At 34.8% G+C, this 24,794-nt stretch overlaps 1 protein-coding gene across 1 annotated transcript in view; it reads right to left on the bottom strand.

Annotated features, from left to right (window-relative positions):
* The window catches only part of LOC118198069 (galanin receptor type 1-like), a 677,895-nt gene that overhangs the window by 163,356 nt on the left and 489,745 nt on the right, over positions 1-24,794 (bottom strand). The gene's annotated exons all lie outside the window — the stretch shown is intronic.

The raw sequence follows: 24,794 nt of genomic DNA, 5'->3' as shown, positions 1-24,794 counted from the left end.
CCACGCCTCATGACCTAAATCAGGGCTTCTAAACTGTGGGCCGCGGGACCTGCATAAAGAGGTCGTCAAAAATTTTAGCAACTTCGATATTTCTCTAACTTATTATAATAATTTTACAATTACCAAATATTTTTACACAACGTATCTGAAAATAGATAAATATAAGACAAGACACACAAGGAAAAAACCAAAACGTTTCGACGCATTCTTTTTATAATATAAACATTCATTTTCCTTGCTTTGCAAGTGACATTGTCATTTTGTCTGTTACTTACTTAAAATTTTCACATTGTTCTACGTCTTAAAAATAGAAATTAAAGTTAATGACCTAAAACTGCAATAGTATATTACAGTACAAGTGAAAAAATTGACAATTTCATTCCCGCGTGTATCGGATTTGAGCAATACTTATGGGGTTCCACAAATGTTTTGTAAATATTATGTGGTCCTGGGGGTCGCGAAAAAAACTCAGTGATAAAAAAAGAAGTCGCGACTGGAAAACGTTTTAGAAGCCTTGCCTTAAATCAAAGCCACTCAAAAGAACTTTCGGCTAGCCATGTATTTTGAGTGACCCATGCCGCAAAAATATTTTATATTTACAAATATCCATGTCTTCCCCAGGATCTGAACCCAGGGCAGTCAGTGTCATTAACCACTCTCTCTTCTGGGCGGCAAGTTTATATTTTGATAAAAGTCGGGGAAATAGCAAATACAAAATTGTTATCGCTTATATCGTATTCTGCTTTCGTGGTGTAAAATCGTGGGTACATAATAAATGAGAGATCCGTGATTCGAATCCATGTAGTGTCAATGTGGATATTCCCCGTTTCTATGACCTAAATAGCAAGTCGTCTTCCAGAGCCAGCCGAATGAAATATAGTGGCCTTAAATGTATCGCTACCTGGATTTGATTTACTAAGTCAAATGCCTATGCTCAATCAACCTTTATATCGGGGTGAATATCAGGAAATTTCGCATTTCTTCGAGTTTGCTCTAATGCTGTTAGCTGCTAATAAATATTCCGCTGTTCAAATCCTGACTACCGCACTGTTGATATTTAGGTTCTTTATGCTTAAATTGCTACTATCTCTGTAAATATTTGTGTAATTGTCTTAAAAGAAAATTTTACATTAGTTACTCAAAGTTAGTTTTTATTATTTGATTTCCTATTCTATTCAGTTAAGAACAAGATTAAATTCAATTCCGTTTCCACAATTAATTCTGATGCTATTTTAGAAAAATTCTTGCACACTGAGCATTTATTCTCTACCTAAACCACGAAACCTAGACTAAGTGGGTAAAATAAAATAAATAATGATTAATGGGGACTAAACAGAAGTACAGTGATTAAAACTGAGAATTTGATTCATAGTTGTTTATTAATGGTGTCTAAATACTGCAGAAAGTATATTAAATAATAAGTAATAGAGATTAAATAGGAAAAATGGTAACCGAAATGTGAAGATAAACATTCAAATGGTTTAATCCGAGAATATGCCCATTTTGCAAATCAAAATTACTTTTATAACGTTCAAGTTATAAATGTAACTTCAGAGGCAAATTATGTTTCATAGTGGAAACAAGAAATCTAAATCTTGAAATCTGAAATAAATTTACATTAAGAAGAGGAAATTTAGCACCTACTTCAGTAATCATCACACCAAATAAAATTTGTGTATACCAGTAACTGGAATATTATAGATAACAATATATGTCATAAGATATTTTGGAATTCATCTCAGGAGAATCTTTACACTTGCATGAGCGTAATTATGAGTAACAAAACACATACGATCTTCTAGACGATTTTTTTAAAACTGGAAATTTGCGGTTATTTTCAGAAAAAAATGGAAGTCAATTAAATGAAATGAAAATACAGGAATTGGAGATCAGAGAATTTTCTTTCAATCTCAGCCGATGGGTTTATACCATTAGTGCGCGTAATAACATTTTTCATATTTATATTGATCAAGTACTTAATAGTATTTATGTAAATGATGTGAAATTTAATAGAGAAAAGATAGCTCTATAACTCTAACTGGAAAATGAATAATTATATCGTTTGAGTTCTTTCAATACATTTCGCTGAACATGATGTTCAACTGCACAGTCTTATAAATAAAACATTGATGTGATATAACTGTTAGTTACAATTACGAGAGAAGGGATAGTAATTTGAAAATTTTAGATTGCTCTTCAGCGTCTTAAAGGGGAAGGGGCTGTATACCTTAGAAACCGAAATTTTGGTTACAAATCTCCTTTTGTTTTCTTACGGTCGATGACATTTTTGTTTCTTATGTTTCCAAAACTGTTTGAATTTTGTACCTACGTTCATTTAAACCGGAGTTACGATACTTTATCTGGCACCTTGTCCTCGAAAAGCATACCGGAAGTGCACAAGATCTGGAACCGCAGCGAAACGCCTCTATTGTAGGCCGGCGTGACCATCACCTTTACCAGTTAGTTCACCAGTTAAGCAGTTATCCCCACTTTACCAGTTATCACCTTTACCAGTTAATCAATAAGCAATAGTCATGCAAATAACCTATCTAGGAACTAGGAGATTAGTTCAAATTTTTGAAATATAAATAACTTAATTCGTTGTTATGGATAATTTCTTTGAGAAACGAAAGAAAACTGTGTTAAGTTAAATTAGTTCATTACTTCAGAATGAAATCAAATTAAACCTTTAGTTGCTTTTTTTGTTGCATAATTAATGACTGAAGAAACATTGTTCTGATAGTCGAGAAATTTACGCGATTATTTGGAATAAGCAAAAGTGAGTTAAATGCTATATTTTTATTTCGAACCTCCTAAGTTTTGCAAACGTTCATTATGGAACTTCTTAAGAACAGCTTACTTAATATCGATAAAACAAATACTGAAATAAATATAAAAGCATGCAACACCAAATTTTCTTTTTTGTCAGTAAATTCAGAGATTTCATCGTGTTAACAAAAATAAAACTTCAATTACGACTTCTCTGTAACGTCATTTAACACGAGGAAGAAAATAAAATATTGTGTACATTACTAATGATTTAGAATTAGAATCATAATGGAATAGCTGGAGATTGAGAAGAAATTCCAGATTGCTTAATCACTTCAATGCATTTCTTAATTCCAAGACTGTTTCTTTTCCCCATCGGTTTCTTTGATAATCCAGGTTTTTTTCTTATACCAAGCTTACCATACTTAGAATTCCTGGAGGGAGATGAGTTACATTCCTTTCATTTTCTTAACAAAAGGAAATATCGAGGCAATTACACTTGCTGTGGTTATCTTGCTCTTGGGCATCATTAAAACTATCGCGAACGCCAAATTAGCGTATTGCTGATCTTATGTTGAAGAGAGTATTCCGCGAAATAATCAGACTTTTATCAAGAACTCATAAAATACTTCAATATTTTTAAACCAGTATTTGTATTTAAACGCATATTTTTGCAGGTGGAAAATAAATCAAATTCTGGTGCCTTAGTATAATAAATCAGGAATGGAGTTCTTCAAATAGTTTCGTCTAGACAAACGTATTTTTCTCTAAACTAACAAAGTGATGCAGAGATGAGAAACTGCTAAGAAAACAGTTTTAAAAATTTTTAATTTCATAACACTACGGAAAGTGTTCTTATTTATCAAATTAAAGGAATATAAAGCTGTTAAAATTTTACCAGCAAGGTCTTGTTTTAAAAGCCAAATCAAATGATAAGCAGTCATCAAAATTAAAATTATAGGTCAATCAAATAGCGCTTACACTATACAGGAGGAACCAAAAGCATTTACATTATCTGATGCTTTCCATCTGTATGAGTGTTTTGTCCAAATAAAAATACTTTGATTGAGCCAAAGTATTTATTACTAGAAAATTTTAGAATGTTTTTTAAAAAGTGTATTCTTAATTAGTTCGGTGCATCATTTATTTTAATTTTATATAGCATCGTTTAGTTTAATGCTGATACGTTATGCTTGTTGTTTCAAGGTTTAAATACCGAAGACGAGATGGATGTTTTCAAAAGTGCTCTGCCTGGTTTTAGAGGGTGTAGTAGCAGTCATCTTTTGCTGTGAAACTTGGAAAAAGTTTTTGGTTTTGAGATGCCCAAATGGCTAGTGGGGTTGTCTGCTCCTGGCCAATAGGTAACCGACCATTTGCAAAAAGAGTATTTTATCGAATATTAACTTTCGTCGATCCGCTATGGGCAAATTACGTTAAGATAACTCTGAATTTCATATACATATTGATAGGTATTTCAAATGTTGGAAAATCAATTAAACCTTTCCCGTATATGGAGAGACATTTATTTAAATACATAAGAGAAGATACAAACAGGGAACTAGGTAACGCAAGGAAATAACGTAAGATAACCTAAAAACTAAATACAAAAGAACTGCACAAAAAAATCTGATGTGTACACGACATGACTTCCTTGTACGGAATATTAAATAATACGCATTTTTTTTTGCATTTCATTTAAACGTTTTGGATTGATTTAAATCTACTTCGTCGATAGCGCATAAACCACAATAGAATAAATGCACTTTGTAAAGTTGCGCGCTTCCAACCTGCACGCAACAAAGTGGTGACTGCAGAAAACTGGAAAATTAGACAGTCTTGAGAAGGGTTTAAGTCCCTTTTTATTCAACTTTAGAAATTACAACTGCGTGCTCTTGGCGCTCACAAACTACGCCGACCCGGCGGTAAAATAAAAATAAGAAACTAAAAAGATAATAACGAGTGACTAACTACGAGGCTCTCTAAACGTAACTAACCTCACCGCGTTCTAAAATACCGCTGATAATTCAGAAAACTCTGAATACCACCTTGAAAGATTAACAATTTGCCGAGGCAAACACACAGGCCGAAACGCGTGGTTATTGAATTTCTAGCTAGCCACCTCCACACTCGTTAAGCACGAAAGCACACTTCGAACTCGTTTCCTTTCTATTTAACTCAGAATACTTCCGCTGATAATTTGAATCCTTGCGCGTTCTACTAAAAATTTACATACTCTGGCATTGGCAGTTCCTGGGGAAAGTAAGGCTTGACAGGAAAGATAGTTTAAACTTAAAATAAATGTTAGTTAAAATAAATATAAACCCTACAACTTTTTAAAATTTACTATATTTGTTTACCATAGCGACATTTGGGCGCTAGGTTCACTTAACAGCGTTACATTTCGTTTATATTTTAACTTATAAAAATATCCCCGGAACTATTACACCAAAACGTTATTTTGCCGGCTCAGTGAGAATGAAGCCTAAAAATCGCATGACGATAAGTGCTTCCTTTCATGGTAATCTCTCTTGGGAGAAACGGAGGCAACGAGAAGAAGGAAGGGGGGTCTTGAATCCTAAAATCACAGAAGCGGTCTGACAGATGAATAAGCTAGGATCTGATTGGAATGTTGAAGAAGACAAGAAGAATCAAATTATTGCAGCACGGCTGATGTTACAATTAATAATGCAAGTTAAAATTAAAACACAAATAATACAGAAACAATGTCAAAATATGTTTGCTATATACTATATATACAAAATTCAGTCCACGAAGCAAAATTTAAGTAGTCAAATTGTGATCACTGTCAGTGAAAAGGTGAGCCGCCAGAGAATTAATAAGCCTGTCTTCATACAGGATTTCGTAGTTGAAAATTTGTGAGTAGTTTACATAGTCACTAGTGAAAAGCTTTGTTGTAAAAACAATCATTTGTTCTTCGTAGATAGGTTTTTTAAGTTCTTCAATTTTGAGGTCCTTGTGGAGGACAGCATTTCTAATGAGATAATGTGCATCTGTAATAATTGTAGGGATTTATTTTGTATGATTTGCAATTGGCAAATTTGTCGGTCAATGGTTGTATTCTATTCTGGAGCTGCATAGCAGGAAATTGGTTTAATAATACAAGTAGTGTAAATATCCTTCTTAGTTTTGAGACTTAAATTAGAAAAATCTGCCGTTCACCGGGAGAAACTATTTATAATATCAATAGCGTTGCTGAGAATACTATTAATGTGATCAAGGCAAGTAAGATTTTGATTGAGGATGATTCCCAGGTATTTGTCTTTAGTAACAATGGGAACAATTTCACCGACAAAATTAGGTTTGTCTAATTATTGTTTCTCTTAATTGTCTTGGAGAGAATAAGTAACTGAGATTTACTGGCGTTCATTTTAACCCGTCAGGTCTTACAGCATTTTTTAATAGAGCTTGCAAAATTATGAAGTTCAAAGATGGTATGTTTAGCGTTAAAAGACTTGATAGCGATAGCCGTATCATTGGCGTAACAGGCTAATAATGAGGAGTTTACAAGACCTGAGGAAAATCACAGATACAATACAGGTGGAGAAGAGGACCGACGATACTTCCTTGGGACAAGCCAGATTTTATGTGCCCTTGTCTTGAGATGACTTACAGACTGTCTTGAGATTCCATAAGCAAAAACGAATGTGCGCTGCTTAAGAAAGGAAGTAATGAGATTCAGCCCAAGTTGAATTAATTTGTAAATGAGCTCCTCATGCCAGCCGCGGTCGAAGGCCTTCGCCACGTCCAGCATAAGGAGCCACGTCCAACACTCGGATCGTTGTGGAACGCCGCACCGGCGAATTCAGACATTTTCTTAACTCATAATGCACAAATTTTATATCATCTGAAGAATCATCTAATCGCTGCCACATGTTCTACTAAAATACTATAATAAATCTTAAACGATGTTTAAAATAAATTAAACAAACAAAACGAAAAAAAAAAAGAAAACGTTTTTCATACAAATCAGTATTTCTCATTCAATTAATTCAGTTCTCACTTTGCGACAAGGCAAAAATATATAAAAACTCAAAACATCTATGTTAAAAATTACGAAGTAAATCCTAAACACTTATTTCCTCAAAACATTCCAGAAAGGATTAAGCATGATTTAATTCGCAATAATAAATGAAGGCGTTAACTTTGTTGTTGCGAAGCATAGTTTCTCTAGATTTGCAACAAATCCGCTATTCTGCGAACATGGCAAAATGTAAACATGGCAAAAATAATTAGGCTTAGCCGCACTTAAACAACTTTTAAATTGTTGATAACTCTACAAATATGTCATGCAGATTTACTAAATGCATAAAAAAAACCTTAACCGGAAGATAAGAACAACATAATTCAAACATTTTTAAAGCCCAACGTTAACCATTTACAAATATATAAGAATAAAGAATCTGAGACCACTGAGCCGGATAACAGAGTGGATAAATATATATGCATATATTTATGTACTTTTGGTGTGCCCGATTGCAACAAAAATACGAAGTGCACATCTGCATGTTATAACAGTCGTATGTACAAAATTTCAACGTTCTGAGGCTACTCGTTTTTTGAGTTATGCGAGATACGTACGTATGCACAGAAGCCACGAAAAATTCTCTTCAGAATTCATTTTAAATCAGTTTTGTAATTTGTTTGGGGGAGAAGAGTCTTTTATTCTGCCCTTACGTACAGATGTCACGAAAAATCCTCGTTAAATTGCAGTAGTTAACTGAATTCAGTTAACTACGACCTTATTTATACTTTTGCGTAGCTCAACGAATTAACCAGTCACAGGCCGGATAATATTTTAATCCAGAAAAGAGCTACACATGTTTTCCAAATATTGAAAGAAATTTATACAATTTAATAAGGAGTTTGCGATTAGAGTCATTACAACAAATGTTTGACAAAACAGAAAACTTAACCAAAACTGCGACAACTATTTCAGCCACTCATTCTCATTACACATTTTTGCTTGCTTTTTCCGAAATACTAATTATGTAAACTAACGAAACTATTACTTTAGTAGTAATAATGAATTATATATATTCTAAATTAACTATACAGAAATACGATATTCCACATTAAATACAGCAAGTTTTCTTCTGAATAGGGCATTACCATCAAAAATACATACATCTGAAATATTTCATGAAAATAAAGAAGGAAATAATGTTAAAATTAAGATAGGGATCTGATCCCCCCCCAAAAAAAAACTGAGAAAAGAAGTTACAAAACGCCAAATAAAATTATATATTAAATACACAGATAACTACATAAATAAAAGAAGAAGCATATATAGAAGCAGTTAAGTCGGTAGATAAAATTATATGTCAACACATTTTAACTGTTTATAATGAATCGAATTATACGAGCACATGGCTTTGTGGATGTCACCATACCCGTAGCAGTAAGCATCACAGAGAAAAATGTCGGTGTACGTCTTGTTGTGGTAATATATATTTCAGAATTGGAAACACTGCTTTCATTCTCGGACCAAATTTTTCACGAATATTTGAATGGACGTTCAAATATTTCACATTATTGCGAACGGGGTCAATACGCTGGCTGCAAACGAAGGTAGTTATGGATCGACCGTGGGTACAGCAGGGCGAGACTTCAGCCTAAATGCACGATTTCCTTATTGAAAATTTTTCAGGCTTCCGGATTGGGCCTGGTTCTCCGACATTACTACCCCGACTGAAATGGTCCTTACGAAGCATGGACACCAAGCAGCATATTGTAGGGAATACTCAAGGGATACGTCTCTCACCTTCTTTTCAGGGCAGAATAAAAATTGCTCGAAAATGTGGAGGACGATTTTCCATAGAAAGATAAGTCCTCAGATTAAGACACAATAACACGCCGAATAAATACTGATTCAGAAGTCAAACAACAAAAATCAGCGTTAATTCACAAAATTTTCACAGGACTAGTTTCGATGGTTTTACCGAACCATCATCTTCAGCTGCAAAACCGCAAATGAACAAGATAGGAAATAATGTTTAGATAAGATAAGAAAGCCTGGACAAGAATAAGCAAGTGGCGCCATCTGTTGGCGAAACCAGAACTAAAATATAATTTCTTTAAAAGCCGAAGGCAAATTTGGATTGGAATTAGGATCGTTAACTAGAACAGAAAGATTTTTATGAATGTGAAATGCCTCTAGAAAATCCAGTTCTCCAATGGAAGATGTTTTTTGAATAATTTTGGCAGCAGAAAAATTGAAAGTGTGATTTTCGGACCAACAATGTTGAGCAACAGAAGACTTCTGTGTTTCCTTTTTTCTAACATATGCCTCATGTTCTTTGACGCGAAATTTTAAAGCTCTCTTAGTTTGGCCAATGTAAATTAAACCGCACTGGCAAGGAATCCTATAAATACCCCAGGAATTCATATCCGGAATGGGGTCCTTGAGTATAGAAGTTGGACTTCCTCCTCCGTTCTAGACCTTGAGTTCCTTGGGTCCTAGTTCCTTGAGTATAGAAGTTTCACAGGACTAGTTTCACAGGCCTGGTTCTCCGACATTACTACCCCGACTGAAATGGTCCTTACGAAGCATGGACACCAAGCAGCATATTGTAGGGAATACTCAAGGGATACGTCTCTCACCTTCTTTTCAAGGCAGAATAAAAATTGCTCGAAAATGTGGAGGACGATTTTCCATAGAAAGATAAGTCCTCAGATTAAGACACAATAACACGCCGAATAAATACTGATTCAGAAGTCAAACAACAAAAATCAGCGTTAATTCACAAAATTTTCACAGGACTAGTTTCGATGGTTTTACCGAACCATCATCTTCAGCTGCAAAACCGCAAATGAACAAGATAGGAAATAATGTTTAGATAAGATAAGAAAGCCTGGACAAGAATAAGCAAGTGGCGCCATCTGTTGGCGAAACCAGAACTAAAATATAATTTCTTTAAAAGCCGAAGGCAAATTTGGATTGGAATTAGGATCGTTAACTAGAACAGAAAGATTTTTATGAATGTGAAATGCCTCTAGAAAATCCAGTTCTCCAATGGAAGATGTTTTTTGAATAATTTTGGCAGCAGAAACATTGAAAGTGTGATTTTCGGACCAACAATGTTGAGCAACAGAAGACTTCTGTGTTTCCTTTTTTCTAACATATGCCTCATGTTCTTTGACGCGAAATTTTAAGGCTCTCTTAGTTTGGCCAATGTAAATTAAACCGCACTGGCAAGGAATACTATAAATACCCCAGGAATTCATATCCGGAATGGGGTCCTTGAGTTTAGAAGTTGGAATTTTATTGATGGGAGAGTAAACAACCCGAAAGTTAAATTTCTGCAAAATATGTGCAACTTTATAGCTAATTGATGGAAAGAAGGGAATGACAACAGAATTTTTATAATCTCCTAAAATAAGAGTGTGGCTTTTAGTGTGTTGAGATGAGAATTTTTTAACTGCTTGATTAATAATGTTGGGTGAAAAGCCCCTGTCAATAGCTATTGCTTTTAAATAATTTAGTTCTTCATCAAGGGCTAGTTTGGAGGAGCAAACTTGAAGAGCACGGAAAACATAGGAATAAAATGAAGCTAACTTTTGTTTAGTCGGATGACATGATTTAAAGTGTGGTGGAAGGCAAACCGATGAAGGTTTACGGTAAACTGTAGTATTGAAGTTGGATGTGTTACGTGTGACCAGAATGTCGAGAAACGGAAGAGAATTGCAAGTCTCAAGTTCAAAAGTGAACTGAATAGCAGGATCAATAGAATTCATTGTTGAAAGAACTCTATTTAAATCATCTTTATTACCTTCAAACAGGGTAAAAGTATCGTCTACGTAGCGGAACCATGCCGGGAAGTTTAAAGTTTCAAACAATTTTGATTCATAATAATGCATGTAGATATCAGCCAGGATGGGACTGAGGGGGCTTCCCATGGCTAATCCCTCAGTTTGCTTGTAATATTTATTTTGGAAAACAAAATGTGTTTGTTTCAAACAGAGTTGAGTGAGAGAAATTAGCTCATCAATTTCGATGCAAGAGAAATGAAATTCGCGAAGTCTGGTTTCTAGACATCTTAATGCACCCTCCACTGGGACATTGGTGAATAATGATTTTACATCAAAAGAAACCATGAGTAAATTACGAGGAGAAATGTTTTTAACCTTTTTTACAAACCCTTTTGAATTTTTTATGGTGTAAATGTTATTGTCTAATAGAGTGGAAAATCTAGAAACTAAATATTTAGCTAATGGATACGAGGCAGTGCCTAAATTTGATACAATAGGGCGGAAAGGAATACCACATTTATGAATTTTGGGAAGAGCATATAATCTGGCACAATTCGCAACAGATGGGATAAGCGAATGTTTTAAGTTGCTTGAAATGATTTGCGAAGATTTGATCGCAGTTTTTATTTTGGATAAGTCCGAAGGTGAAGGATCTTTAGGGATCGGATTATATGGTCCTTCGTTTAAGAGTTTAGTGACACCATCGATGTAAGTGTTCTTATCCATGACCACTATCTGGCCACCTTTGTCGGCCTTTGAAATGACAATATCCGGGTTAGAATGAATCTCGCGCATTGTAGCTCTTTCTCTCGCAGTTAGATTTGGTTTCAAAGGTTTATTATTGAATTTCACATTATGAGGGATAAGATGCCTTATCATTTCTTTCTGTGAATCTGAAACTTTACTGAACTTGAAAACTTTTTCGATAGGAGCAAAAATCTTTGGAATCGAGGGTTTACAGGTTTGTGAGAAGTTAAAATTATATTTTAGAATTCTCTCTTGTTCTTCTGAAAGACTAACATTAGAAATATTAACTATTGGCTTGATGTTTACAATGGGAAGATTTTTTGAACTACTTGAACTGGAAGACTGTAAAAGAAGTTTTTCGAATTTAAATGCAAGGGTGTTTTTATGACGGTTAACTGCATTCTCCGTTCTAGACCAAGACTTTTGTTCAAGGGCAGTGAATTTTGGATATGTTTTAGCGAGTTCCAGATGAAGCTTATAGAGTTCATGTTCAATTTTGGACAATTGTTGACGTGTATCCCTTATCACGGACCGAAGTAAGGCAAGTTTGCAATTTAACAGAATTCTTGAAACGCGACTCGAAGGTTTCTGATTAGATTTGATTTGAATAAAATTGGGGATAAATTTTTGACATTTACATTTAAGTAAAAAGTCAAGATGATTCAGGAATTTTTGTCGTTTCAGGCGTAATTTAGTGAAACGATTAACGGATGAAGGCATGATAAACAATGCAGAAAATCAAACTAAATTAACTGAGCAATAATAAAGTACACACAAAATAGCAGAAAACTCCCTCACTGAAATGAATAGAAAACAAAATGTTTGTAAGCAAAATGCATGAAATCAGACAAGCAAAGCACAATATCCAAATGTACAAAACATAAACATAACTTGAAAATTGCAAAAATGTACTCACCGAAACTCCTACAATCACAAAATGGCGGCCACACCACGTGCAAAAAAGAAAGCAAAATGTAAGCCTGTTTGGGGCTTCTATAATTAAGACACAATAACACGCCGAATAAATACTGATTCAGAAGTCAAACAACAAAAATCAGTGTTAATTCACAAAATTTTCACAGGACTAGTTTCGATGGTTTTACCGAACCATCATCTTCAGCTGCAAAACCGCAAATGAACAAGATAGGAAATAATGTTTAGATAAGATAAGAAAGCCTGGACAAGAATAAGCAAGTGGCGCCATCTGTTGGCGAAACCAGAACTAAAATATAATTTCTTTAAAAGCCGAAGGCAAATTTGGATTGGAATTAGGATCGTTAACTAGAACAGAAAGATTTTTATGAATGTGAAATGCCTCTAGAAAATCCAGTTCTCCAATGGAAGATGTTTTTTGAATAGTTTTGGCAGCAGAAAAATTGAAAGTGTGATTTTCGGACCAACAATGTTGAGCAACAGAAGACTTCTGTGTTTCCTTTTTTCTAACATATGCCTCATGTTCTTTGACGCGAAATTTTAAGGCTCTCTTAGTTTGGCCAATGTAAATTAAACCGCACTGGCAAGGAATACTATAAATACCCCAGGAATTCATATCCGGAATGGGGTCCTTGAGTTTAGAAGTTGGAATTTTATTGATGGGAGAGTAAACAACCCGAAAGTTAAATTTCTGCAAAATATGTGCAACTTTATAGCTAATTGATGGAAAGAAGGGAATGACAACAGAATTTTTATAATCTCCTAAAATAAGAGTGTGGCTTTTAGTGTGTTGAGATGAGAATTTTTTAACTGCTTGATTAATAATGTTGGGTGAAAAGCCCCTGTCAATAGCTATTGCTTTTAAATAATTTAGTTCTTCATCAAGGGCTAGTTTGGAGGAGCAAACTTGAAGAGCACGGAAAACATAGGAATAAAATGAAGCTAACTTTTGTTTAGTCGGATGACATGATTTAAAGTGTGGTGGAAGGCAAACCGATGAAGGTTTACGGTAAACTGTAGTATTGAAGTTGGATGTGTTACGTGTGACCAGAATGTCGAGAAACGGAAGAGAATTGCAAGTCTCAAGTTCAAAAGTGAACTGAATAGCAGGATCAATAGAATTCATTGTTGAAAGAACTCTATTTAAATCATCTTTATTACCTTCAAACAGGGTAAAAGTATCGTCTACGTAGCGGAACCATGCCGGGAAGTTTAAAGTTTCAAACAATTTTGATTCATAATAATGCATGTAGATATCAGCCAGGATGGGACTGAGGGGGCTTCCCATGGCTAATCCCTCAGTTTGCTTGTAATATTTATTTTGGAAAACAAAATGTGTTTGTTTCAAACAGAGTTGAGTGAGAGAAATTAGCTCATCAATTTCGATGCAAGAGAAATGAAATTCGCGAAGTCTGGTTTCTAGACATCTTAATGCACCCTCCACTGGGACATTGGTGAATAATGATTTTACATCAAAAGAAACCATGAGTAAATTACGAGGAGAAATGTTTTTAACCTTTTTTACAAACCCTTTTGAATTTTTTATGGTGTAAATGTTATTGTCTAATAGAGTGGAAAATCTAGAAACTAAATATTTAGCTAATGGATACGAGGCAGTGCCTAAATTTGATACAATAGGGCGGAAAGGAATACCACATTTATGAATTTTGGGAAGAGCATATAATCTGGCACAATTCGCAACAGATGGGATAAGCGAATGTTTTAAGTTGCTTGAAATGATTTGCGAAGATTTGATCGCAGTTTTTATTTTGGATAAGTCCGAAGGTGAAGGATCTTTAGGGATCGGATTATATGGTCCTTCGTTTAAGAGTTTAGTGACACCATCGATGTAAGTGTTCTTATCCATGACGACTATCTGGCCACCTTTGTCGGCCTTTGAAATGACAATATCCGGGTTAGAATGAATCTCGCGCATTGTAGCTCTTTCTCTCGCAGTTAGATTTGGTTTCAAAGGTTTATTATTGAATTTCACATTATGAGCGATAAGATGCCTTATCATTTCTTTCTGTGAATCTGAAACTTTACTGAACTTGAAAACTTTTTCGATAGGAGCCAAAATCTTTGGAATCGAGGGTTTACAGGTTTGTGAGAAGTTAAAATTATATTTTAGAATTCTCTCTTGTTCTTCTGAAAGACTAACATTAGAAATATTAACTATTGGCTTGATGTTTACAATGGGAAGATTTTTTGAACTACTTGAACTGGAAGACTGTAAAAGAAGTTTTTCGAATTTAAATGCAAGGGTGTTTTTATGACGGTTAACTGCATTCTCCGTTCTAGACCAAGACTTTTGTTCAAGGGCAGTGAATTTTGGATATGTTTTAGCGAGTTCCAGATGAAGCTTATAGAGTTCATGTTCAATTTTGGACAATTGTTGACGTGTATCCCTTATCACGGACCGAAGTAAGGCAAGTTTGCAATTTAACAGAATTCTTGAAACGCGACTCGAAGGTTTCTGATTAGATTTGATTTGAATAAAATTGGGGATAAATTTTTGACATTTACATTTAAGTAAAAAGTCAAGATGATTCAGGAATTTTTGTCGTTTCAGGCGTAATTTAGTGAAACGATTAACGGATGAAGGCATGATAAACAATGCAGAAAATCAAACTAAATTAACTGAGCAATAATAAAGTACACACAAAATAGCAGAAAACTCCCTCACTGAAATGAATAGAAAACAAAATGTTTGTAAGCAAAATGCATGAAATCAGACAAGCAAAGCACAATATCCAAATGTACAAAACATAAACATAACTTGAAAATTGCAAAAATGTACTCACCGAAACTCCTACAATCACAAAATGGCGGCCACACCACGTGCAAAAAAGAAAGCAAAATGTAAGCCTGTTTGGGGCTTCTATAATTAAGACACAATAACACGCCGAATAAATACTGATTCAGAAGTCAAACAACAAAAATCAGTGTTAATTCACAAAATTTTCACAGGACTAGTTTCGATGGTTTTACCGAACCATCATCTTCAGCTGCAAAACCGCAAATGAACAAGATAGGAAATAATGTTTAGATAAGATAAGAAAGCCTGGACAAGAATAAGCAAGTGGCGCCATCTGTTGGCGAAACCAGAACTAAAATATAATTTCTTTAAAAGCCGAAGGCAAATTTGGATTGGAATTAGGATCGTTAACTAGAACAGAAAGATTTTTATGAATGTGAAATGCCTCTAGAAAATCCAGTTCTCCAATGGAAGATGTTTTTTGAATAGTTTTGGCAGCAGAAAAATTGAAAGTGTGATTTTCGGACCAACAATGTTGAGCAACAGAAGACTTCTGTGTTTCCTTTTTTCTAACATATGCCTCATGTTCTTTGACGCGAAATTTTAAGGCTCTCTTAGTTTGGCCAATGTAAATTAAACCGCACTGGCAAGGAATCCTATAAATACCCCAGGAATTCATATCCGGAATGGGGTCCTTGAGTATAGAAGTTGGAATTTTATTGATGGGAGAGTAAACAACCCGAAAGTTAAATTTCTGCAAAATATGTGCAACTTTATAGCTAATTGATGGAAAGAAGGGAATGACAACAGAATTTTTATAATCTCCTAAAATAAGAGTGTGGCTTTTAGTGTGTTGAGATGAGAATTTTTTAACTGCTTGATTAATAATGTTGGGTGAAAAGCCCCTGTCAATAGCTATTGCTTTTAAATAATTTAGTTCTTCATCAAGGGCTAGTTTGGAGGAGCAAACTTGAAGAGCACGGAAAACATAGGAATAAAATGAAGCTAACTTTTGTTTAGTCGGATGACATGATTTAAAGTGTGGTGGAAGGCAAACCGATGAAGGTTTACGGTAAACTGTAGTATTGAAGTTGGATGTGTTACGTGTGACCAGAATGTCGAGAAACGGAAGAGAATTGCAAGTCTCAAGTTCAAAAGTGAACTGAATAGCAGGATCAATAGAGTTCATTGTTGAAAGAACTCTATTTAAATCATCTTTATTACCTTCAAACAGGGTAAAAGTATCGTCTACGTAGCGGAACCATGCCGGGAAGTTTAAAGTTTCAAACAATTTTGATTCATAATAATGCATGTAGATATCAGCCAGGATGGGACTGAGGGGGCTTCCCATGGCTAATCCCTCAGTTTGCTTGTAATATTTATTTTGGAAAACAAAATGTGTTTGTTTCAAACAGAGTTGAGTGAGAGAAATTAGCTCATCAATTTCGATGCAAGAGAAATGAAATTCGCGAAGTCTGGTTTCTAGACATCTTAATGCACCCTCCACTGGGACAATGGTGAATAATGATTTTACATCAAAAGAAACCATGAGTAAATTACGAGGAGAAATGTTTTTAACCTTTTTTACAAACCCTATTGAATTTTTTATGGTGTAAATGTTATTGTCTAATAGAGTGGAAAATCTAGAAACTAAATATTTAGCTAATGGATACGAGGCAGTGCCTAAATTTGATACAATAGGGCGGAAAGGAATACCACTTTTATGAATTTTGGGAAGAGCATATAATCTGGCACAATTCGCAACAGATGGGATAAGCGAATGTTTTAAGTTGCTTGAAATGATTTGCGAAGATTTGATCGCAGTTTTTATTTTGGATAAGTCCGAAGGTGAAGGATCTTTAGGGATCGGATTATATGGTCCTTCGTTTAAGAGTTTAGTGACACCATCGATGTAAGTGTTCTTATCCATGACGACTATCTGGCCAACTTTGTCGGCCTTTGAAATGACAATATCCGGGTTAGAATGAATCTCGCGCATTGTAGCTCTTTCTCTCGCAGTTAGATTTGGTTTCAAAGGTTTATTATTGAATTTCACATTATGAGCGATAAGATGCCTAATCATTTCTTTCTGTGAATCTGAAACTTTACTGAACTTGAAAGCTTTTTCGATAGGAGCCAAAATCTTTGGAATCGAGGGTTTACAGGTTTGTGAGAAGTTGAAATTATATTTTAGAATTCTCTCTTGTTCTTCTGAAAGACTAACATTAGAAATATTAACTATTGGCTTGATGTTTACAATGGGAAGATTTTTTGAACTACTTGAACTAGAAGACTGTAAAAGAAGTTTTTCGAATTTAACTGCAAGGGTGTTTTTATGACGGTTAACTGCATTCTCCGATCTAGACCAAGACTTTTGTTCAAGGGCAGTGAATTTTGGATATGTTTTAGCGAGTTCCAGATGAAGCTTATAGAGTTCATGTTCAATTTTGGACAATTGTTGACGTGTATCCCTTATCACAGACCGAAGTAAGGCAAGTTTGCAATTTAACAGAATTCTTGAAACGCGACTCGAAGGTTTTTGATTAGATTTGATTTGAATAAAATTGGGGATCAATTTTTTACATTTACATTTAAGTAAAAAGTCAAGATGATTCAGGAATTTTTGTCGTTTCAGGCGTAATTTAGTGAAACGATTAACGGATGAAGGCATGATAAACAATGCAGAAAATCAAACTAAATTAACTGAGCAATAATAAAGTACACACAAAATAGCAGAAAACTCCCTCACTGAAATGAATAGAAAACAAAATGTTTGTAAGCAAAATGCATGAAATCAGACAAGCAAAGCACAATATCCAAATGTACAAAACATAAACATAACTTGAAAATTGCAAAAATATACTCACCGAAACTCCTACAATCACAAAATGGCGGCCACACCACGTGCAAAAAAGAAAGCAAAATGTAAGCCTGTTTGGGGCTTCTATAATTAAGACACAATAACACGCCGAATAAATACTGATTCAGAAGTCAAACAACAAAAATCAGCGTTAATTCACAAAATTTTCACAGGACTAGTTTCGATGGTTTTACCGAACCATCATCTTCAGCTGCAAAACCGCAAATGAACAAGATAGGAAATAATGTTTAGATAAGATAAGAAAGCCTGGACAAGAATAAGCAAGTGGCGCCATCTGTTGGCGAAACCAGAACTAAAATATAATTTCTTTAAAAGCCGAAGGCAAATTTGGATTGGAATTAGGATCGTTAACTAGAACAGAAAGATTTTTATGAATGTGAAATGCCTCTAGAAAATCCAGTTCTCCAATGGAAGATGTTTTTTGAATAGTTTTGGCAGCAGAAAAATTGAAAGTGTGATTTTCGGACCAACAATGTTGAGCAACAGAAGACTTCTGTGTTTCCTTTTTTCTAACATATGCCTCATGTTCTTTGACGCGAAATTTTAAGGCTCTCTTAGTTTGGCCAATGTAAATTAAACCGCACTGGCAAGGAATCCTATAAATACCCCAGGAATTCATATCCGGAATGGGGTCCTTGAGTATAGAAGTTGGAATTTTATTGATGGGAGAGTAAACAACCCGAAAGTTAAATTTCTGCAAAATATGTGCAACTTTATAGCTAATTGATGGAAAGAAGGGAATGACAACAGAATTTTTATAATCTCCTAAAATAAGAGTGTGGCTTTTAGTGTGTTGAGATGAGAATTTTTTAACTGCTTGATTAATAATGTTGGGTGAAAAGCCCCTGTCAATAGCTATTGCTTTTAAATAATTTAGTTCTTCATCAAGGCCTAGTTTGGAGGAGCAAACTTGAAGAGCACGGAAAACATAGGAATAAAATGAAGCTAACTTTTGTTTAGTCGGATGACATGATTTAAAGTGTGGTGGAAGGCAAACCGATGAAGGTTTACGGTAAACTGTAGTATTGAAGTTGGATGTGTTACGTGTGAGCAGAATGTCGAGAAACGGAAGAGAATTGCAAGTCTCAAGTTCAAAAGTGGACTGAATAGCAGGATCAATAGAATTCATTGTTGAAAGAACTCTATTTAAATCATCTTTATTACCTTCAAACAGGGTAAAAGTATCGTCTACGTAGCGGAACCATGCCGGGAAGTTTAAAGTTTCAAACAATTTTGATTCATAATAATGCATGTAGATATCAGCCAGGATGGGACTGAGGGGGCTTCCCATGGCTAATCCCTCAGTTTGCTTGTAATATTTATTTTGGAAAACAAAATGTGTTTGTTTCAAACAGAGTTGAGTGAGAGAAATTAGCTCATCAATTTCGATGCAAGAGAAATGAAATTCGCGAAGTCTGGTTTCTAGACATCTTAATGCACCCTCCACTGGGACATTGGTGAATAATGATTTTACATCAAAAGAAACCATGAGTAAATTACGAGGAGAAATGTTTTTAACCTTTTTTACAAACTCTATTGAATTTTTTATGGTGTAAATGTTATTGTCTAATAGAGTGGAAAATCTAGAAACTAAATATTTAGCTAATGGATACGAGGCAGTACCTAAATTTGATACAATAGGGCGGAAAGGAATACCACTTTTATGAATTTTGGGAAGAGCATATAATCTGGCACAATTCGCAACAGATGGGATAAGCGAATGTTTTAAGTTGCTTGAAATGATTTGCGAAGATTTGATCGCAGTTTTTATTTTGGATAAGTCCGAAGTTGAAGGATCTTTAGGGATCGAATTATATGGTCCTTCGTTTAAGAGTTTAGTGACACCATCGATGTAAGTGTTCTTATCCATGACGACTATCTGGCCAACTTTGTCGGCCTTTGAAATGACAATATCCGGGTTAGAATGAATCTCGCGCATTGTAGCTCTTTCTCTCGCAGTTAGATTTGGTTTCAAAGGTTTATTATTGAATTTCACATTATGAGCGATAAGATGCCTAATCATTTCTTTCTGTGAATCTGAAACTTTACTGAACTTGAAAGCTTTTTCGATAGGAGCCAAAATCTTTGGAATCGAGGGTTTACAGGTTTGTGAGAAGTTGAAATTATATTTTAGAATTCTCTCTTGTTCTTCTGAAAGACTAACATTAGAAATATTAACTATTGCCTTGATGTTTACAATGGGAAGATTTTTTGAACTACTTGAACTAGAAGACTGTAAAAGAAGTTTTTCGAATTTAACTGCAAGGGTGTTTTTATGACGGTTAACTGCATTCTCCGATCTAGACCAAGACTTTTGTTCAAGGGCAGTGAATTTTGGATATGTTTTAGCGAGTTCCAGATGAAGCTTATAGAGTTCATGTTCAATTTTGGACAATTGTTGACGTGTATCCCTTATCACAGACCGAAGTAAGGCAAGTTTGCAATTTAACAGAATTCTTGAAACGCGACTCGAAGGTTTTTGATTAGATTTGATTTGAATAAAATTGGGGATCAATTTTTTACATTTACATTTAAGTAAAAAGTCAAGATGATTCAGGAATTTTTGTCGTTTCAGGCGTAATTTAGTGAAACGATTAACGGATGAAGGCATGATAAACAATGCAGAAAATCAAACTAAATTAACTGAGCAATAATAAAGTACACACAAAATAGCAGAAAACTCCCTCACTGAAATGAATAGAAAACAAAATGTTTGTAAGCAAAATGCATGAAATCAGACAAGCAAAGCACAATATCCAAATGTACAAAACATAAACATAACTTGAAAATTGCAAAAATGTACTCACCGAAACTCCTACAATCACAAAATGGCGGCCACACCACGTGCAAAAAAGAAAGCAAAATGTAAGCCTGTTTGGGGCTTCTATAATTAAGACACAATAACACGCCGAATAAATACTGATTCAGAAGTCAAACAACAAAAATCAGCGTTAATTCACAAAATTTTCACAGGACTAGTTTCGATGGTTTTACCGAACCATCATCTTCAGCTGCAAAACCGCAAATGAACAAGATAGGAAATAATGTTTAGATAAGATAAGAAAGCCTGGACAAGAATAAGCAAGTGGCGCCATCTGTTGGCGAAACCAGAACTAAAATATAATTTCTTTAAAAGCCGAAGGCAAATTTGGATTGGAATTAGGATCGTTAACTAGAACAGAAAGATTTTTATGAATGTGAAATGCCTCTAGAAAATCCAGTTCTCCAATGGAAGATGTTTTTTGAATAGTTTTGGCAGCAGAAAAATTGAAAGTGTGATTTTCGGACCAACAATGTTGAGCAACAGAAGACTTCTGTGTTTCCTTTTTTCTAACATATGCCTCATGTTCTTTGACGCGAAATTTTAAGGCTCTCTTAGTTTGGCCAATGTAAATTAAACCGCACTGGCAAGGAATCCTATAAATACCCCAGGAATTCATATCCGGAATGGGGTCCTTGAGTATAGAAGTTGGAATTTTATTGATGGGAGAGTAAACAACCCGAAAGTTAAATTTCTGCAAAATATGTGCAACTTTATAGCTAATTGATGGAAAGAAGGGAATGACAACAGAATTTTTATAATCTCCTAAAATAAGAGTGTGGCTTTTAGTGTGTTGAGATGAGAATTTTTTAACTGCTTGATTAATAATGTTGGGTGAAAAGCCCCTGTCAATAGCTATTGGTTTTAAATAATTTAGTTCTTCATCAAGGGCTAGTTTGGAGGAGCAAACTTGAAGAGCACGGAAAACATAGGAATAAAATGAAGCTAACTTTTGTTTAGTCGGATGACATGATTTAAAGTGTGGTGGAAGGCAAACCGATGAAGGTTTACGGTAAACTGTAGTATTGAAGTTGGATGTGTTACGTGTGACCAGAATGTCGAGAAACGGAAGAGAATTGCAAGTCTCAAGTTCAAAAGTGAACTGAATAGCAGGATCAATAGAATTCATTGTTGAAAGAACTCTATTTAAATCATCTTTATTACCTTCAAACAGGGTAAAAGTATCGTCTACGTAGCGGAACCATGCCGGGAAGTTTAAAGTTTCAAACAATTTTGATTCATAATAATGCATGTAGATATCAGCCAGGATGGGACTGAGGGGGCTTCCCATGGCTAATCCCTCAGTTTGCTTGTAATATTTATTTTGGAAAACAAAATGTGTTTGTTTCAAACAGAGTTGAGTGAGAGAAATTAGCTCATCAATTTCGATGCAAGAGAAATGAAATTCGCGAAGTCTGGTTTCTAGACATCTTAATGCACCCTCCACTGGGACCTTGGTGAATAATGATTTTACATCAAAAGAAACCATGAGTAAATTACGAGGAGAAATGTTTTTAACCTTTTTTACAAACTCTATTGAACTTTTATGGTGTAAATGTTATTGTCTAATAGAGTGGAAAATCTAGAAACTAAATATTTAGCTAATGGATACGAGGCAGTACCTAAATTTGATACAATAGGGCGGAAAGGAATACCACTTTTATGAATTTTGGGAAGAGCATATAATCTGGCACAATTCGCAACAGATGGGATAAGCGAATGTTTTAAGTTGCTTGAAATGATTTGCGAAGATTTGATCGCAGTTTTTATTTTGGATAAGTCCGAAGTTGAAGGATCTTTAGGGATCGGATTATATGGTCCTTCGTTTAAGAGTTTAGTGACACCATCGATGTAAGTGTTCTTATCCATGACGACTATCTGGCCAACTTTGTCGGCCTTTGAAATGACAATATCCGGGTTAGAATGAATCTCGCGCATTGTAGCTCTTTCTCTCGCAGTTAGATTTGGTTTCAAAGGTTTATTATTGAATTTCACATTATGAGCGATAAGATGCCTAATCATTTCTTTCTGTGAATCTGAAACTTTACTGAACTTGAAAGCTTTTTCGATAGGAGCCAAAATCTTTGGAATCGAGGGTTTACAGGTTTGTGAGAAGTTGAAATTATATTTTAGAATTCTCTCTTGTTCTTCTGAAAGACTAACATTAGAAATATTAACTATTGGCTTGATGTTTACAATGGGAAGATTTTTTGAACTACTTGAACTAGAAGACTGTAAAAGAAGTTTTTCGAATTTAACTGCAAGGGTGTTTTTATGACGGTTAACTGCATTCTCCGATCTAGACCAAGACTTTTGTTCAAGGGCAGTGAATTTTGGATATGTTTTAGCGAGTTCCAGATGAAGCTTATAGAGTTCATGTTAAATTTTGGACAATTGTTGACGTGTATCCCTTATCACAGACCGAAGTAAGGCAAGTTTGCAATTTAACAGAATTCTTGAAACGCGACTCGAAGGTTTTTGATTAGATTTGATTTGAATAAAATTGGGGATCAATTTTTTTACATTTACATTTAAGTAAAAAGTCAAGATGATTCAGGAATTTTTGTCGTTTCAGGCGTAATTTAGTGAAACGATTAACGGATGAAGGCATGATAAACAATGCAGAAAATCAAACTAAATTAACTGAGCAATAATAAAGTACACACAAAATAGCAGAAAACTCCCTCACTGAAATGAATAGAAAACAAAATGTTTGTAAGCAAAATGCATGAAATCAGACAAGCAAAGCACAATATCCAAATGTACAAAACATAAACATAACTTGAAAATTGCAAAAATGTACTCACCGAAACTCCTACAATCACAAAATGGCGGCCACACCTCGTGCAAAAAAGAAAGCAAAATGTAAGCCTGTTTGGGGCTTTTATAATTAAGACACAATAACACGCCGAATAAATACTGATTCAGAAGTCAAACAACAAAAATCAGCGTTAATTCACAAAATTTTCACAGGACTAGTTTCGATGGTTTTACCGAACCATCATCTTCAGCTGCAAAACCGCAAATGAACAAGATAGGAAATAATGTTTAGATAAGATAAGAAAGCCTGGACAAGAATAAGCAAGTGGCGCCATCTGTTGGCGAAACCAGAACTAAAATATAATTTCTTTAAAAGCCGAAGGCAAATTTGGATTGGAATTAGGATCGTTAACTAGAACAGAAAGATTTTTATGAATGTGAAATGCCTCTAGAAAATCCAGTTCTCCAATGGAAGATGTTTTTTGAATAGTTTTGGCAGCAGAAAAATTGAAAGTGTGATTTTCGGACCAACAATGTTGAGCAACAGAAGACTTCTGTGTTTCCTTTTTTCTAACATATGCCTCATGTTCTTTGACGCGAAATTTTAAGGCTCTCTTAGTTTGGCCAATGTAAATTAAACCGCACTGGCAAGGAATCCTATAAATACCCCAGGAATTCATATCCGGAATGGGGTCCTTGAGTATAGAAGTTGGAATTTTATTGATGGGAGAGTAAACAACCCGAAAGTTAAATTTCTGCAAAATATGTGCAACTTTATAGCTAATTGATGGAAAGAAGGGAATGACAACAGAATTTTTATAATCTCCTAAAATAAGAGTGTGGCTTTTAGTGTGTTGAGATGAGAATTTTTTAACTGCTTGATTAATAATGTTGGGTGAAAAGCCCCTGTCAATAGCTATTGGTTTTAAATAATTTAGTTCTTCATCAAGGGCTAGTTTGGAGGAGCAAACTTGAAGAGCACGGAAAACATAGGAATAAAATGAAGCTAACTTTTGTTTAGTCGGATGACATGATTTAAAGTGTGGTGGAAGGCAAACCGATGAAGGTTTACGGTAAACTGTAGTATTGAAGTTGGATGTGTTACGTGTGACCAGAATGTCGAGAAACGGAAGAGAATTGCAAGTCTCAAGTTCAAAAGTGAACTGAATAGCAGGATCAATAGAATTCATTGTTGAAAGAACTCTATTTAAATCATCTTTATTATCTTCAAACAGGGTAAAAGTATCGTCTACGTAGCGGAACCATGCCGGGAAGTTTAAAGTTTCAAACAATTTTGATTCATAATAATGCATGTAGATATCAGCCAGGATGGGACTGAGGGGGCTTCCCATGGC

The sequence above is a fragment of the Stegodyphus dumicola genome, chromosome 2 (genome assembly GCF_044657685.1).
Source record: "Stegodyphus dumicola isolate Sdum_Otavi_A_Nest chromosome 2, ASM4465768v1".
NCBI lineage: Eukaryota > Metazoa > Arthropoda > Arachnida > Araneae > Eresidae > Stegodyphus > Stegodyphus dumicola.
This window is presented reverse-complemented; position numbering and strand designations above follow the sequence as displayed.